Source organism: Rutidosis leptorrhynchoides, chromosome 10, assembly GCF_046630445.1.
Source record: "Rutidosis leptorrhynchoides isolate AG116_Rl617_1_P2 chromosome 10, CSIRO_AGI_Rlap_v1, whole genome shotgun sequence".
NCBI lineage: Eukaryota > Viridiplantae > Streptophyta > Magnoliopsida > Asterales > Asteraceae > Rutidosis > Rutidosis leptorrhynchoides.
The window spans coordinates 266,141,592-266,155,102 of record NC_092342.1 but is presented as its reverse complement, the minus strand read 5'-3'; the positions used below and the strand labels follow the sequence as shown (position 1 = coordinate 266,155,102).

Here is a 13,511-nt window from a genome sequence, read left to right as displayed (position 1 = left end):
CAATGGAACACTATTGATTTGGATAGGGGTTCCAGTTCATATCATCGCTCGGGTTCCATAGTTGGTGATCGGTGTTCTGGTAGGCTTGGTTTGGGTCGTACATGTCAAAGGGTGGTCGCATGTCGGGCTGATGTGGTGAATAGTAAGAAGGCTGAGTCGGGATGTAGTTATTTGGTACCTGATATGATAGCTGGCTCATGATTTGGTGCTGATAAACTTGCCAGCTATCATGTTGGCGTCGCCTGGAAGTCTCATACGCATTCGCGGCTTGCCACTGCTCATACTGACGATGCCTATTCTCATTACTCATTTCCACCTCATCTATACGCTGGAAAACGCCAGTAAAACTATCCCTAATGACATCCCTGATGTCATCTGCTTCCTCCATCTCCTCATCCGAACCCCTCTCTACCTGTGGATGGGTGCCATGATATGGTATTGGCATATTGTGCCTCCGTTTTAGTACCTTTGCACCCTGATAAACCTGCAAACCTATAGTATCGGTTTGTTCCTCAACCACCATCATTGGACTCCCGTGTTCCCTATCTACACCTAAGTACTCTCCAATGAGAGTAACAAAAATACCTCCTCCTATTATTCCCCCGTCCTGTATACCTTCCACAACTTTGGACAAATAATACCCAACACAGTAGGGAATATTAACAAAGCCTCTAGTGTCTCGAATGCACTTAAGGTAAAATAAATCGTTTAGAGTCATTTTATCCTTGTTTTTACCTCTTTGTGTAATCGAGTTAGCTAAAAATCTATGTATTATACGAAGCTCTGCTTTGTTAATGTCTAAATAGGAGTGTCTTCCTGCCCGTGTAAACACAATAAAATTTGACATACGCCTCCATACGGCATTAGCGTCAAAATCTCTATCTACCCTCTCACCGTGATAAATTAAAGCTGTACAATCAGGTGATAATAATTCAGTGGAGGTGTAAATCTGTAAAGCTCTAGCCATGTCTATCATAGACACCCTGTACATCCTACCTCCAAGTAAAAATCTAAGAAAAGTCTTATCGTCTAACCTATCTACATCCTTATTTAAGGCTATAGTACTCATTAGCTCAACACACCACTCCTTATATACAGGCCTATGATGTAGTGACCCGAACTTTTCCATGTTTATATATATATTAAATGAAATTGTTATTTACATGATTAAGTGTTTCCAACATGTTAAGCAATCAAACTTGTTAAGACTTGATTAATTGAAATAGGTTTCATATAGACAATTGACCACCCAAGTTGACCGGTGATTCACGAACGTTAAAACTTGTAAAAACTATACGATGACATATATATGGTTATATATATAGTTAACATGATTTTATTATAAGTATGTATCTCATTAGGTATTTTAACAATGAGTTATATACATAAAAATGAGACTATTAATTTAAGAAACTAGAAAACGATATATATAACGATTATCGTTATAACAACGTCTTACTAGGTACATATGAATCATATTAAGATATTGATACACTTGGTTAATTATGTTAAATGATAAGTAAATATATTATTAAGTGTATTAACAATGAAATACATATGTAAAAATAAGACTACTAACTTAATGATTTCGAAACGAGACATATATGTAACGATTATCGTTGTAACGACATTTAACTGTATATATATCATACTAAGATATATTATATATCATAATATCATGATAATATAACAATTTAACATCTCATTTGTTATAATAAACAATGGGTTAACAACATTCAACAAGATCGTTAACCTAAAGGTTTCAAAACAACATTTACATGTAACGACTAACGATGACTTAACGACTCAGTTAAAATGTATATACATGTAGTGTTTTAATATGCATTCATACACTTTTGAAAGACTTCAAGACACTTATCAAAATACTTCTACTTAACAAAAATGCTTACAATTACATCCTCGTTCAGTTTCATCAACAATTCTACTAGTATGCACCCGTATTCGTACTCGTACAATACACAGCTTTTAGATGTATGTACTATTGGTATATACACTCCAATGATCAGCTCTTAGCAGCCCATGTGAGTCACCTAACACATGTGGGAACTATCATTTGGCAACTAGCATAAAATATCTCATAAAATTACAAAAATATGAGTAATCATTCTTAACTTATTTACATGAAAACAAAATTACATATCCTTTATATCTAATCCATACACCAACGACCAAAAACACCTACAAACACTTTCATTCTTCTATTTTCTTCATCTAATTGATCTCTCTCAAGTTCTATCTTCAAGTTCTAAGTGTTCTTCATAAATTCCAAAAGTTCTAGTTTCATAAAATCAAGAACACTTCCAAGATTGCAAGTTTACTTCCAAGTTTTCTAAATCCATTCCAAGTAATCATCCAAGATCAAGAAACCTTTGTTACTTACAGTAGGTTATCTTTCTAATACAAGGTAATAATCATATTCAAACTTTAATTCAATTTCTATAACTATAACAATCTTATTTCGAGTGGAAATCTTACTTGAAATTGTTTTCGTGTCATGATTCTGCTTCAAGAACTTTCAAGCCATCCAAGGATCCTTTGAAGCTAGATCTATTTTTCTCATTTCCAGTAGGTTTATCCAAGGAACTTGAGGTAGTAATGATGTTCATAACATCATTCGATTCATACATATAAAGCTATCTTATTCGAAGGTTTAAACTTGTAATCACTAGAACATAGCTTAGTTAATTCTTAACTTGTTCGCAAATAAAAGTTAATTTTTCTAACTTGACTTTTAAAATCAACTAAATACATGTTCTATATCTATATGATATGCTAACTTAATGATTTAAAACCTGGAAATACGAAAAACACCGTAAAATCGGATTTACGCCGTCGTAGTAACACCGCGGGCTGTTTTGGGTTAGTTAATTAAAAACTATGATAAACTTTGATTTAAAAATTGTTATTCTGGGAAAATGATTTTTATTATGAACATGAAACTATATCCAAAAATTATGGTTAAACTCAAAGTGGAAGTATGTTTTCTAAAATGGTCATCTAGACGTCGTTCTTTCGACTGAAATGACTACCTTTGCAAAAAAAGACTTGTAACTTATTTTTCCGACTATAAACCTATACTTTTTCTGTTTAGATTCATAAAATAGAGTTCAATATGAAACCATAGCAATTTGATTCACTCAAAACGGATTTAAAATGAAGAAGTTATGGGTAAAACAAGATTGGATAATTTTTCTCATTTTAGCTACGTGAAAATTGGTAACAAATCTATTCCAACCGTAACTTAATCAACTTGTATTGTATATTATGTAATCTTGAGATACCATAGACACGTATACAATGTTTCGACCTATCATGTCGACACATCTATATATATTTCGGAACAACCATAGACACTCTATATGTGAATGTTGGAGTTAGCTATACAGGGTTGAGGTTGATTCCAAAATATATATAGTTTGAGTTGTGATCAATACTGAGATACGTATACACTGGGTCGTGGATTGATTCAAGATAATATTTATCGATTTATTTCTGTACATCTAACTGTGGACAACTAGTTGTAGGTTACTAACGAGGACAGCTGACTTAATAAACTTAAAACATCAAAATATATTAAAAGTGTTGTAAATATATTTTGAACATACTTTGATATATATGTATATATTGTTATAGGTTCGTGAATCAACCAGTGGCCAAGTCTTACTTCCCGACGAAGTAAAAATCTGTGAAAGTGAGTTATAGTCCCACTTTTAAAATCTAATATTTTTGGGATGAGAATACATGCAGGTTTTATAAATGATTTACAAAATAGACACAAGTACGTGAAACTACATTCTATGGTTGAATTATCGAAATCGAATATGCCCCTTTTTATTAAGTCTGGTAATCTAAGAATTAGGGAACAGACACCCTAATTGACGCGAATCCTAAAGATATATCTATTGGGCCTAACAAACCCCATCCAAAGTACCGGATGCTTTAGTACTTTGAAATTTATATCATATCCGAAGGGTGTCCCGGAATGATGGGGATATTCTTATATATGCATCTTGTTAATGTCGGTTACCAGGTGTTCACCATATGAATGATTTTTATCTCTATGTATGGGATGTGTATTGAAATATGAAATCTTGTGGTCTATTGTTACGATTTGATATATATATATATATATATATATATATATATATATATATATATATATATATATATATATATATATATATATATATATATATATATATATATAGGTTAAACCTATAACTCACCAACATTTTTGTTGACGTTTAAAGCATGTTTATTCTCAGGTGAATACTAAGAGCTTCCGCTGTTGCATACTAAAATAAGGACAAGATTTGGAGTCCATGTTTGTATGATATTGTGTAAAAACTGCATTCAAGAAACTGATTTCGATGTAACATATTTGTATTGTAAACCATTATGTAATGGTCGTGTGTAAACAGGATATTTTAGATTATCATTATTTGATAATCTACGTAAAGCTTTTTAAACCTTTATTTATGAAATAAAGGTTATGGTTTATTTTAAAAATGAATGCAGTCTTTGAAAAACGTCTCATATAGAGGTTAAAACCTCGCAACGAAATCAATTAATATGGAACGTTTTTAATAAAAAAGAACGGGACATTTCATACGAGTGGTAAATAAACGTTTCCAATCGGTAAAAGAAGAGCCGCCATACCTTTAGATTAGATGCTGTCTAACTAAGTTAGCTAGGCTGACCCTTACCAAAGGCTCCCAATCTATTACCCTTGGTACTTCTACATTTTTGGTCCAAAGCTTAAATTTGTTACTTTGGTACGTCGGGTAATCTCTCCAACTTCTATCAAACCTTAGATTGGGGTGTAACTCCTCTTCATAAATTCTCGAGTGTTCTATTACATGGTGAACGAGAAATATTACGTAGGCAATAAAAAATTGTGACTCCGGCTCATAGTATGACACGTGTTGATCATAATGTTGTTGTTGTTCAGGTTGTGGTTCTGGTTACGGTTCTTGATCAGGTTCTTGTTCAAGTCGTCTAGACGATGATGCACCGTCCGTATCTGTATTTCTCTGCAAAACACATTAAACACAAAATTTGTGCATCCAAATATGCATCAGTGTTAGAAAAATAACAAATTAAAACAATTACAATAACATGTTTAATCCATATTGAACTTATACTCATTTTCATATTTTTATCAATTCTACAATTTTTCAAATAAGCATATAACTTAAGTAACATGTTAAAATAACCATTACTAGCAATTAAACAAGTTTCAAATGGCATTTACATCAATTTAATCAAGTTCATGAATTTTAGACTTAAAAAGTCCACTTTGATGTTCAAAAATCATGTTTAGGATCAAAGTTTGGATCATTTAGCAACCTAAACATGTTACACTACTTAATTTAGCAATAATCCATACCAAAAATCGTCCATAACCTGTTTATATAAAAAAAGCCCCAAAGTGCTCAAGAACATAAACCCTAGATTTCTAAATTTTTTGAAGTTTAAGGCTTCAAATCATGTTAAATAGCATCAATCTAGGTTATACATGCATAATATACTAACAATTTAACTCTAATTACACTAGAAATTATCAAACTAAGATTATTGCAATTAATTGAAATTATCACAAAAATTAGGAAATTTAGGAGTTTAGGGGTGAAATTTTTACCTTTCTGCTTCCCCATCTGAGAAAAGACATGATTATAGCGGATTATAGAACGAAATTTGGAGAGATTTGGTGAAAAATTGGAGATTTTAGAGTGATTTGTGTGTGTGTGTTCGTGTTTGTGTATGTGGGTGTAATGAGACAGGAGACCAGTTCGTGGCCTTTTTGTTTATGCCCAGCATTTCCAGCCCATGCGATCGCATGGGTTGGCTGTGTAAACCCCATGCGATCGCATGGGGTCCAGGCTTTTTTTTATATATATATATATAAACCTTCACTTATTAAAACATTAATTTAATTAATTAAAATTTTGTTTTCCTTGGTATTTAGGACGAGGTCGTTTCGGCAAGTTATCCTAGTTCGTCTCTTGACAAAATTTTAAAATTTGTCATTTTAAAGCGATTGTTTTAAAAGAAAAGATTTTTGAGTTTTTTAAATGTTTTTGGTCTACTTTAGATCAATAAAATTAAAAATAACGATAAAAAAATTTCTCGTCCCGCCTTTGGGTAAAGCAATTTCGGTTCATCGACCTAGTCTTCAACTCACGACGAATGTTAGAAATCAAATTTTTAACTTGATGAAATAAAGTACATTTTTGTTTTTAAATTCACACCAAACTTAAATTTAAAATGCATAAAATAAAATTTCATTAAAATACTAATATTTTTACAATCTTAGATTTGAAAATATAGTTATATATTAATTTTTTTTAAACAAGATAAAAATAAAAATAAAAATCTTTTTGGTCTTTTATCCCACTTTAATTAATCAAATATTAACAAAAATATACGTCCCTCTTTTTGGGTAAAGTAATTTCGGCTATATTACCTAGTTTTACTCCTGACGAATTTCTGAAATATTTTGAACTGATTGTTTAAAGATATTTATACCTTATGAATAAACGGTAAATTTCGCAGTGATGTAATAAATTTTTGTATGATATCAATAATTTCGGTTTCGCATACCTAATTTTATTGAATATCAATTTAATACTTTATAAAGAACGATTCATCGTTTATTATCAAAAGGTTAAAAGCAATAAAATAAAAATAAAACTGTACATACTTATCTGTGAGATAGAATTCTCAGAGACCTGCTTTAGCCGACTCATAGGAGAGTCGTGTGATTTGGTTTTCCATAGCTACATAAGCATAACCTCGATTTTTTAATAACTTTTCTTCTAAACATATGAACGGTCATTCTCTGCATAGAGTAACAAATTCGGTATTTGAATATGTTTGATTGTTTGAACATTTACCTTCGTGTGACCATTTTCCGCATTTATGACATCTTTCAAGGTGTCTTGCTCTTCTTTTTGTTGCGGATTTTGATTTTCCTTTACCAAAATGTGTCTTATGATGATCTTTCCTGAGTTCTTTCCTCACTTCATCCATTTTGCCTCTTATGAATGATACTAGTTAACTCGGGAATGTGTCATTATTACGGTTAGTAATCAAAGCGTGTAGTAGTAGACCATGGTTCAAATCAAAGGAATTCTTCATCTCGTAAAACCTAAAAAAATAAAAATTCAGAATGGGAGAGAAGACTAGTTCTTTAGGGTCTGCTAGGGAAAGACCATTCGGATTCCATTTTCGAGAACTACACGAAAACAGAAAATCTAACTCTAACAGAAATATATATATATTATCCTTAAAAAGACTTGATTCTCCCCAAACTTAGTTAGCTGTGGTGTTGAAATTGTGATTAACTTCATTGTTATCTTCAATTGGATCATCAACAACTTGCATATCTTTGACTTTGGCTTCAAGCCATTGATTGATTTCTTCTGTAACATTCACAAATTCAATTAACATTGCCTTTTTTAGGCGACAAATTGGATACTAATCGGTTACATAACTTAAAGTTCCCCTTAATCCTAGCATCTTGAATCCGTTTATAAAGTTTCTTCGTTGAACTGTTGAAAACGGGTTCATCTAATTTCGTATCAATAATGGGGTTCTTTGTTACCGGGTTATCATTAGGTGTTTCTTCGTCTTCCCCACACATAGGCATTTTTATGGGTTCAATAGTTTTGGTTGGTGGAGATCTAAAATTTCGGTTCACAAAGGTAACCGATTTGTCACCATCCCTAAGTGTCATTCTACCTTCTCTTACATCAATGAATGCTTCGGTGATTGCTAAAAATGGGGGACCTAAAATTAGAGAAATATCAAGGTCTTCCTCCATATTAATAACTATGAAGTTTGCAACAAAGGTCAAACTTCCCACTTTAACAAGTAAATTATTGGCTATTACAACCGGGTGTTTAATGGTTTGGTCAAATAATTGAACACCTATGCTGGTTGGTCTTAATTTATCCACACCTAATCTTTTGTATAAGGAAAGAGGCATAACATTTTCACTTGCTCCTAAATGTGCGAGTCCATTATACATAGCACCATCATTAAGCAAGCAAGAAATGATAAATTCACCTGGGTCTCCTACTTTAGTAAGTAGAGTTGGTTTGTTAACCTTTTCCGGGTGATCTTTTCTTGGTTCTTTCACTTCTACTTGAACTTCTTGTTCACATTTTTCTTCGTTTCTTGGAATGGGAGGTTTGTATATGAATTCTTCTTCATCACTCCAATTTGAAGCTTCCCCGTCTTCCAATTTTTGTTTTTCATATGTTGTTGATAACATATTTATATTTTCATTCTGAGGGTTTTCTTGGGTGGTGAAATTATGATTGACTTCATTGTCAACTTTCATTGGACCATGTATGTAATGTTTAACTCTGTGACCATTAACTTTAAATTCAATCTCATTTGAATTTATCAACTCTATTGTTCCATATGGGAAAACTCTTTTGACTATGAATGGTCCAGACCATCTTGATTTTAATTTTTCAGGAAATAGCTTGAATCGTGAATTGAAAAGAAGAACTCTATCTCCTTCTTTAAATTCTTTTGAACTTCTGATTCTTTTATCATGCCATTTCTTCGTTCTATCTTTATAGATTAACGAATTTTCATATGCTTCATGTCTTAATTCTTCTAATTCATTTAATGACTTAACCGTAGACGTCCAGCTTCATGTAAATCAAGATTACATGTCTTCAAAGCCCAAAATGCTTTGTGCTCAATTTCTACTGGAAGGTGACATGCTTTTCCGTAAACGAGTTTAAAAGGTGTAGTACCAATTGGAGTTTTGTAGGCTGTTCTAAAAGCCCAGAGTGCATCTGATAATGCTAAAAACGAACATATATTTCATAGCATTATCCTTCAAGAAAGACAAGCTTTTAGTTGCAATTGTTCTAATTTCAAGTAATTATCGTTTAAATAATAAAAGGTGAAGACAAAAGACAGATTCGACGATTTAAAGATGCAAATGACCAAAAAGCTAAAAAGTACAAAGTACAATTCAAGTGGTTCAATTTATTGATGAGAAACGTCTCAAAATTACAAAAGTACAAGCCGCAAAATGCAAAGTACAAGATATTAAATTATACGAAAAGGCGTTCGAAAATCCGGAACCAAGACATGAACCAACTTTCAACGCTCGACGCAACGGAGATGAAAGTACAAGTCAACTATGCACAAGAACATAATATAATATTTAAATAATTCATAATAAGAATAATAATAAATAATAAAAAGTTGTTAATTGAGCATAGCTAAAGGGTCATAAGTGAAAATTTCAAATAAATAATTCGCAACGAGATATTATTGATTCAACTTTGAATGGTAGCCAGCTAACATTCCACCTACAACAATATCAATCATTTGCCTATAAAAGCAAGGCACGGAGTAATGAAGAAACTACACCTTTTTCTTTTCTTTTCTCAAATCATATACGATATATATATATATATATATATATATATATATATATATATATATATATATATATATATATATATATATATATATATATATATATATATATATATATATATATATATATATATATATTTATATTTTATAATTATAATTTTAATTTAAGTTTAATAATAATTGGGTTATTGTAAGAATGTTTTACAGGTTTTAAATCGAAACTCTGTCTGTGTAACGCTACGCTATAAATAATCATTGTAAGTTATGTTCTTCCTTTTTAAATTAATGTCTCGTAACTAAGTTATTATTATGCTTATTTAAGCCGAAGTAATCGTGATGTTGGGCTAAATATTAAGATTGGGTAATTGGGCTTTGGACCATAATTGGGGTTTGAACAAAAGACCGACACTTGTGGAAATTAGACTATGGGCTATTAATGGGCTTTATATTTGTTTAACTGAATGATAGTTTGTTAATTTAATATAAAGATTTACAATTTAACGTATCTATAAATAACCACATACAATCGATCGGATACGATGGGCGGGATATTTATAAGTACTAATAATTGTTCATTTGACCGGACACGTGGATGGATTAATAGTCAATGGACTCATTAAAACAGGGGTGGATTACATACAATGAAAATTGGTGTAATTGTTAACAAAGTATTAAAACCTTGTTACAGTTTAAGTCTTCAATTAGTTGGAATATTTGACTTCGGGTATAAGGGTAATTTTTACGAGGATACTCGCACTTTATAATTATGGCCGATGGACTGTTATGGACAAAAACTAGATAGACGTATCGAATAATCCAGGACAAAGGACAATTAACCCATGGTAATAAATTAAAATCAAAACGTCAAACATCATGATTACGGAAGTTTAAATAAGCATAACTCCTTTATTTTATATCTCATCGTACTTTCATTTATCGTCATTTTATTTATCGTACTTTAAATTATCGCACTTTTATTTTTACGCTTTATTTTTATTTTTAATTATTGCACTTTTATTTGTTGTCATTTACTTTACTCTTTAAAATAAGTTATATTTATATTTAATATTTTTGCATTAGGTTTTAACTGTGATATAAGTCTCAAAATTGACAAACCGGTCATTAAACGGTAAATCCCCCCAAAGTTACCTATAATTACTATATATTACTAAATCTAGTTTAACTACTTAATTAACTAATTTGACCTAGTAAGACACCCAATAATAGTGTCCACGGATCGACCTCCCGGACTTTACCTTAGCTATATTATTACACGATAGGTATACTTGCCTTTTGTGTTTAGTTTAATTTAGGTGATTTCCTGTAGTAAATAAATATAAAATTGATAGCCGTTTCATACACACCCTCTAGAACACATCAAATTTTTGGCGCCGCTGCCGGGGACACTTTTTGTGTCTTCACGGGGTATTTAAGTTTTTTTTTAGTTTTTGACTGATTAAAGATATATTAATTTAAATATAATAATTTACTCCGTAATATAATAATATTAAAATAAAATATAATATTATAATAATAATTTTGAATCAAATTTGAATCGTAAAGTTTCAAAAAGTCGTATTTATTAAATACTTCAGGGGTATATTATGTAACTTATAATTAATAATTTCTATCATGTCGCTTTCATGTGAATAGTAAATTAATTAATTTCGTTTCATTTACTATTCAATGAATAGTAAATGAATTAAAAAAACAATTAAATAGTTTTTGCTTTTCTATTTTTTCAAGTTAAAAAAAATTTAAAAAAATTAAAAATAAAATAAAATCGAAAAAAAATTAAAAAAAATAATAATAAAAAAATCTCGTTTTTTTTAAATAAAAATAAAATAAAAAAAATTTTAAAAAAAATATTTAAAAAAAAAATTAAAACGTAAAAAAAATAAAATAAAATAATAATTAAAAAAATTATTAATTTCTTAAAAAAAAATTAAAAAAAATTATTTAAAAAAAATATATTTTTAAGATTTTGTCTATAAAATTAAAAAAAAAAATTTAAGTTTTATTACCTTTAGATTTTTAGACTCTAGTCACAACTTTTAGTATTAAGTTTAGTTTTGCCATAGTTATTTTTATACTTTTAGATTTTTAGGCTTTGCCGTAAAATCCCTTAAGTGCTTTTTCTTTATACTAAGATTTAGGTGCCTTAAAATTTTGCGACGCCGTGTTAAAATTTTAGTATCCTTTTAAGTAATTTCCGTTTTTCGTTTAGAATCCCTTTTTAACTTTCGACGCGCTACAATTTTCTTATTTTTCGACCTTTTATTTTTCGACATTTTTCGACGCGCTCTTTTTCTTTCTTATTTCTCGACGCTCTAGTTTTTAGGACATAGATTTTTATTTCAAAATTTTGACGAAAAATTGTTTTAAGTGGTTAAATTGATAGATATCAAATTTTTTCTGGTTCGTAGTAATAGTTGGATTTGTTAGTGGCGAGTTGTGGGCTTCCGATTTAAAGGGTCCTGGCTACCTGCTGCATCTTTTGGCTATTCGAAACGTGGGCAAAATCAAAAAAGTCTATTAATTTGATAACTTATATAATTTTTTTTTTTATTTTTATAACTAATAGGATATTCTGTGAATGCACCAAGCAAAACGTTCACCACCTTTCATACGTTCACCACCTGTAACCAGATCAAGACATCTAGCCAATATTATCGCCGTTGATTTTTCTTTAGAATCATCATCTAGTCGAACAAGTACTCCAATTCAAATTTCCGATAATCCATCTTTTGAACCCGATTTCACAAGTGAGAATCCGGAGAATATTCAAGGATAATTCAGAGATCCTGAACCACTAATCATTCCTCCGGAACCACAAATTACTCATCCAGAGATTGTCAAGGAAGAAACCATTTCAGAAACCTCTAGTGATTCAGATTCAACAAATTCAAATATGGAAATAACGGAACCTCTAAGTATGGAAGATCGAATGAGAGCCACACGCACTGGCCAAGGTCACGCCATTATTAAGCCAGACATTAATGCGCCAGATTATGAAATCAAAGGACAAATCCTACACATGGTAACTAATCAATGCCAATATAGTGGTACGCCAAAAGAAGATCCAAACGAACATCTTCGAACCTTTAATAGGATCTGTACTCTATTCAAAATCAGAGAAGTTGAGGATGAACAGATCTATCTCATGTTATTTCCCTGGACTTTAAAGAGAGAAGCCAAAGATTGGTTAGAATCGTTACCTGAAGGGGCGATTGATACATGGGATGTTTTAGTTGAAAAATTTCTTAAACAATTCTTTCCGGCATCTAAAGCCGTAAGACTTCAAGGAGAAATTGTTACGTTCACACAAAAGCCAAATGAAACATTATATGAGGCGTGGACAAGATTTGTAAAGTTGTTGAGAGGATGTCCTCAACATGGTTTAGACACTTATCAAATAGTAGAAATATTCTACCAAGGATGCGACGTTGCTACACGAAAAGACATCGACATAACAGCTGGTGGTTCCATTATGAAGAAAACCGCTACCGAAGCTCACAAAATCATTGATAACACAGCCTCCCACTCACATGAGTGGCACCAGGAAAAAGATATTTTTCGTTCATCTAAAGCAGCTAGAGCCGATTCTAGCCATGACTTTGATTCCATTTTCGCAAAAATAGATGCTTTCGAGAGACGAATGGAAAAGATGAATAAATATATTCACGCAATACGAATCAGTTATGAGCAATGCGGTTGACCAAACTTAACGAAAGATTGTCACAATGAACAAACGATGGAACAACGTGAGAATGTTTCCTACATGAACCAAAGGCCGGGAAATAATTATCAAAATAATTATCAACCGCCAAGGCCAAACTTCAATCGAAATCAAAACATTCTTTACAATCCAAATGGACCCAACAATAACTCGTACAACCAACAAGGTCCGAATAACCAACCAAATCAAAACAACACTTTCAATCAACAAAGACCTGGCTTGTATAAACCACCACAACAAACCGAAGAGAAAAAGTCAAATCAGGAAGAAATGATGGCAAAGCTAATGGAATCTTTAACACAATTTATTACATCTCAAACTCAAACAAATGAGAGGTTTG

The 13,511-nt window shown here is 31.2% G+C and overlaps 1 non-coding gene across 1 annotated transcript; it reads right to left on the bottom strand.

Annotated features, from left to right (window-relative positions):
- Positions 1–12,727: 12,727 nt before the first annotated feature.
- On the bottom strand, positions 12,728–12,834 carry LOC139873954 (small nucleolar RNA R71). The gene has a single exon (XR_011767663.1). It is a non-coding gene; the product is annotated as a small nucleolar RNA R71 (small nucleolar RNA).
- Positions 12,835–13,511: the final 677 nt, after the last annotated feature.